This window comes from Pseudorca crassidens, chromosome 4 (assembly GCF_039906515.1).
Source record: "Pseudorca crassidens isolate mPseCra1 chromosome 4, mPseCra1.hap1, whole genome shotgun sequence".
Lineage (NCBI taxonomy): Eukaryota > Metazoa > Chordata > Mammalia > Artiodactyla > Delphinidae > Pseudorca > Pseudorca crassidens.
In genome coordinates, this window is record NC_090299.1 from 73,810,164 (window position 1) to 73,816,345 (window position 6,182).

The window sequence follows — 6,182 nt, forward strand, 5'->3', positions numbered from 1 at the left end:
AGGGCGTAGGCTATTGTGCTAGGTAGGTTCTTATTGCCTACTCATTCAAGGGCAGCAGCACCTATTCATTATTTCTAGCCAGTTCATTCATTCTTGAAAACTATTCATTTCTCCAATGAAATGTCATTTCTAACATCCATTATGCTAATTAGAAAACCTTCTGGTGTTGTTCAGAAATAATGACAGTGGAGTCTGAGTTTTGGATTAGAGTCTTTAAAATGCTAACTAACCCCCTGGATTATATAGTTTCTTTTTAGGGAACTGCAAATGTTAACTAATGTCCCCACGATAGAGATTAAAGTTAATACACACTACACTGAAGAATTTTAAAGTGAATGACAGATAATATAATGGTGGTAAAAACACCCTCACAGAAACGCTTGTGAGAATTAATAACAGCTAATATATATTGAATGCTTACTATGTGCCAAGTGCTATACTCAATAGTTTATGTGCATCTTCTCATTTAATTATCATAAAAACACTGTGAGGAAGACATTATTAAATGACTTATGATTAAATAATCAAATAAATAGTCAAATAGTTATTCGTCAATTGGCTACTAGTTAGCATTATTCCTAGTGCCGCCTATGCATATTATAAATGGGCACTATGCTTACATTGCAGGTCTGATTATTGTGTTATCTACAACACATTATTGCACCGATGGTCTCTAATGTGTTAAATTTGGTATATTACATATTGGGATGGATGTGTAGGGTGTTTCTTTTTTTGATGTGTAGTTTTTTAAAGTCTCAGCTTTTTAAATGTTTACTAATACTTTAAAAATGAGGTTTGAATCATTCATGGATTCCTGGAAGCTTTTCCCTCCCTTAGATCCCAGTTCGATGACATGGGCCTAAATGACGAGCCACTATTCAGGGTTCATCCTAGTGTTAAGCCTCTGTGATTCTATTACCATTAAGGGCAAAAATCTAAGATCTGTTGAAGTCCAACCTTCCAACCAATGAACAAAATCCAGCTAGTCCTTTTTTTTTTTTTTCAGTACGCGGGCCTCTCACTGTTGTGACCTCTCCCGTTGCGGAACACAGGCTCCGGACGCGCAGGCTCAGCGGCCATGGCTCACGGGCGCAGCCGCTCCGCGGCATGCGGGATCTTCCCGGACCGGGGCACGAACCCGTGTCCCCTGCATCGGCAGGCGGACTCTCAACCACTGCGCCACTAGGGAAGCCCCCAACTAGTCTTTATTTCAAATTACAATCAATGTAAAGACCATGATGAATAAGAGGAGTCATTATGATTGTCACTCACAGTTTTCTTCTCATTGAATAAACATGATTATTTCCAGTTTGCTAGTCATCCCTCTTTCATTCTCTCTCTCTTTCTATGCGTTGTGGGTTCCTGGCTTTAAACATTAGAGCGGTTTCATAAAGTTTTGTGATCTATACTTTTCAAAGAGTCATATGCTCCTGACTCACAAGACTAGCCAAAGTATCAAGATGAGAAGGAGGTGCCTCGCCATAGGGCTTCTAATTGCAGATCAGAAGCTTCCGGGTTTGAGGCCAATACTTTCAGTAGCCTCCTGATGGGCTGTGTTGTCTTCTCTGCATTTTTTTTTTCCGGAACTGGAAGTCATAATTCTTCCCTTCTGGAATCAGAGTGGGCCACTAAAGTAACAGCAATGAGTGAAGCCAAGAGAAATAACTTCCTTCAGGGGAATGTAGACATCAGGGTAAAAAGAAAAAAATAAAGGATAACTTCAAAAAAGCCACAGAATGTGAAGTTTCCCCAAAGTGGAAGCATGTGACAAAATTTTTAAAAGGTCTGGCTTTATAGCTGGGTCTCTGGAGGGAAGGAAAAGCTAAAAGGCATGGACATAATGACAAACTGACTAGATACAGAAGACACAGAGACGGCAAAACGCCGCAGGCAACCAGCACATCCAAAAAGAAAAGCTAATTCAAAACCGGAGAGAGAAGTACCTAGATTAAAAGAGCAAGCACCCTTTTTACATTTTCAGAGGAAGGTTACAAAAATCACTTAATTTAAAATAAAATGTACCTTTTGATACAAACCCTGAAGCCAAAGAACGTACTATAATTTATTTTAGATCAACTTTTGAATGAAGGGGAATATTTCGCATCTGTTTGTCAAATTTGCAAACATAACAAGAGATTAATGACCCCGAAACCCAATAAAGTCATTACCAAGCTAATAAAGACAATCATAGCCGAGATTCACATTTAGTCAACCCAAAGATGGAAAAGACTGAATGAGCTAAATGAAGTCAGATGATGGATTAAAAAGCTAAAAATTAAAAAAAAAACCCACTCATTAATGGAGAAATTAAGAAAACTGCTACCAACTTCTGCCATTTTCTGCCACCTCAGGCCATCTCTGATCTCCCCTCTTGTCTATTGACTGCCTAACTTCGATTACAAGGCACTGAGGAGGACCCATCTCGTGTCTCCATTCCATGTTGACTATCTCCTTGGCATTAAATGGAGTATATTCTGTGGTTCATTAGTTCATTCATCCAGCAAATGATTACTAAATGCATATTGAGAGCAAAGCATTGATTTGAGTTTGTTAATTATACAAAGATTAGAAGATAGGACCCATGCCCTTGGAGGAGTTAACAGTCCGGTGAGGGACACACACATAAAAGTCATTACAATATAATACACATACGTACATAAAAATAATTGCAACTCAGAGGACCTTTGAGAAAGGTTCATTGTGAGCCAAGGGAAGGAGGCTGAGGTCACCTGGGGAGGAGGTCGAGCTTCAGCTGAGCTGAGCGTCAATGGCTGAGAAGCTGTTTTCTGTGAGGATCGCTATGAACTGCCCAAAGCCCATTGGGTCATAGGCGACCCTTTAATTCACTTTGCTAAATAATCCCTGCTGAAGAAGGCTGAGGCTTTAGTTACTTTCTCAGTCTTACAACTACCAAAAAAGCAAGCATCAGAAAAAAGTCTGCCGAACGTACGGCATTTGAAAAGAAATATTCATTAAACAGGAAGCACAAAGCAGGTCCTGTCTGTCAGTTATACGAAGTGGCAGCTCTCTGTCCTTTTGGGTGCTTTGTGTGCTCAGGCCACCACTTGCCTGACAATTTCAGTTCAGCTAGACAGAACCACATTCCAGAGACAGGATTCTGTTAGCCTTAGAGTTGGCATCAAGCAACCATAAATCCTCCTAAACCCATGGCTGGACTTGGGACCCTTGAGGAATTCAGGTTCAAGGGCCATCCCTACAAATGCAAGCTATAGGTCTCCTAATTCTTATATTCTGCATCCTGGAGTGAAAAGCGTCTCTAAAATATTTTGGCCATTCCACATTTACCACCTTCAATTTCACCATGAAAGTTCATTTTAAATATTCATCTTGCTATTTAAGAGGCCATCAATTTCACCAACGGGGCGGGGGGAAATGCTGGCCATTGACAACGCTACTTTGCACATCCTCAGGTGTTGATCAAGATCTAGCTAACGAGGGGCACTGTGGTGAACTCTGTAGAGCTGCACTGTCCAATATGGTAGCCACTAGCCACGTGTGGCTGTGGACGCTTCAGCTAGGCCAAAGTGAGATAGTCTATAAGCGTAAGATACACGCCAAAATTGGAAGAGCTTAGTACAAACAAACTAAATAAAATAAAGTAGCTCATTAATAATTTTATATGTCAAAATAATATTTTCTATATATTGGGTTAAGTAAAATATATTACAAAAATTAATTTCACCTGTTTCTTAACATTTTAAAAGTGACTGTTAGCAAAGCTCATCCTAAGTATGTGGCTTACGTTACATTTCTATTGGACAGAACTGCTCTAGGATATACGGAATCCGAAGTAGAAAGCTTGCTGGTATTCCCGGGACTGTGCATTTCCGGTGAAAATGCCAGTAGCCTGACGTAAGGTGGTATACAACTTACCTGAAGTGGCATGTCCATAACATCCAACTGTATATGCTAAAGTGTTTTAAAATAGATTTATTTGGGCTTCCCTGGTGGCGCAGTGGTTGAGCGTCCGCCTGCCGATGCAGGGGACACGGGTTCGTGCCCCGGTCCGGGAAGATCCCACATGCCGCGGAGCGGCTGGGCCCGTGAGCCATGGCCGCTGAGCCTGCGCGTCCACAGCCTGTGCTCCGCAACGGGAGAGGCCTCAACAGTGAGAGGCCCGCGTACCCCACACACACAAAAAAAATAGATTTATTTATTTACTTGCTGATTGCCTCACAAGACAGATAAAATCTGTACTGACATGGGGATTTATATTCTCTCTGGGGTAGACAGAAAGTAAAGACATAAATAACAAAAAATCAGAAAACCGTTAAGAATTGTACAGAAAGTTAAAATGGGGTGGTGTGTGGTAAAGAGTGATTGGGCAGCTACTTTAAACTGGATAATCAGAGAAGTCCTCTCTGAGGAAATGACATTTGAAATTATATCTGAATGACATGAAGGAGGCAGACATGCAGACATGGGTCTGGGTGGGAAGGCGGTGGGGAAGAGGGTTGCTCAGGCCAGGGAAATAGCTAATGCACATACTCAAACGTGGGGTGAGCTTGGCTTGAGGAGAAAGCAAATAAAGATATCATTAAGCCCACGGTATACAGTAAGATCTCCTAGGGAGAGAACGTAGGTGGAAAAGGAGAAGGGGCCAGCTTCAAGCCCTGGAGAGCTCCTCCATTTAGAGACTGAATGGAGGAGACGTCCACAAAAGGGAAAAAGAATCAAGGAATTCAAACAAAAAACTGAGAGAGTGTGGTGTCACTGAGGCCAAGAGCTGAGGCCGTTTCAAGAAGAGCAAGTAGCTGTACAGAAAGTGTATTACTGAATGGTCAGATGACTACTGCTTTCTACCGCATGTGGTCATTCAGCATTTTGCAAAAGCAGTCTGCTGGGCATTGGGAGTGGAATCCATCGAGAATAGGTTGAGGAGAGGATATGAGACGAAAGCTCTAGTCGGCCCTTTTAAGCTGTTTTCCTGTGACAAGGGAGAGCCATGTTGGGTGTGAGGAACAGTAGAGACGGCTGAATGTAGGTAACCTTGAGCGTGTTACTGCTGAAAGGAGGAGGGAGCAAAAGTAGATGGACAAGGTCAAATGGCTAAAGGCATCTTGTGCTATAACAAAGGGAAGGGAAACTACTGGAGGGTACTGAACAGAGGAGCATACCGATCAAATATAAGTGGAAAGGGGAAGAAGATGAAGCACAGTAGGGAGTTTGGATTATAAGAGGAGGGGTCTTCCATGTACATTCTCCCCATTGTTGGGTTCTACAGATCTCATGGAAAGTTCTCAAGGAAGGTTGTTAAGGAGAGTTAGCAGTGCAGAAATCCTTAGTAGAGAAAGGCCAATTCACCTAAAGTCAATTCACCAAAATTCAATTTGCTGAATGATCAATTCACTTAATTTGCCAAACTTTTCTATTAACCACAAAGTTTTCATGGAATGCACAGACAGCTAATTTGCTGAAAGTCAAATTGCTAAAATTAAACTGCTGAACGGGCAGCTCACCCAAGTATCAATTCACAGCAACTCTATATTATCAAGTTTAGAGTATAAATGGAAAAATGGGCAAAGGGCGTGGAGAGGCAGTTCACAGAAGGGAAAGCCCTACTGGTTACAAAGTGTATACAGAGATGTCCAACCTCACTAATAATCAAAGCAATGAAAACTTTTAAAACACTGAGATTCTACTTTACATACACCAGGAGGACAAATACTGCACAGGGAGATAATACCAAATATTGGCAATTGACACAAGTTGGAATCTCCAAATAACAAACTCTCAGCTTAAACTTAGTGTGCAAGACATTTATTGGGAAGTGCTCATAGGATCAACATCTGTGGAGGGAGGTAGAGAGGAGACATGAGACATGAGTTGCATTGCTGTCCCAAAGAAAGCCTCAGCCAGCCCCACGGGGAACACTAAAGCTGGGCTCACCCCTCAGAGTTGACCCAGCCAGGGTGTAAGAGATTTATATCCCCTCAGTTGGACGATGGCTCACTGGTAGTTTTTTTCCAGCTGAGAACATTCCTAAAAGGGCTGACGGCCAAAGATCCTCTTCCAGCACTCTTCCCAGTAGCTGGAGGATTAAATTCCTCATTCCTGAAGGGGGATCTGAAAGTCGTGCAAGTGTAGGGTTGGATGTTGTCTTTATTTTTAAATATTAAAATTTGGTTCATAGTGGATTTCTTGCATTAATTTTGATTGTT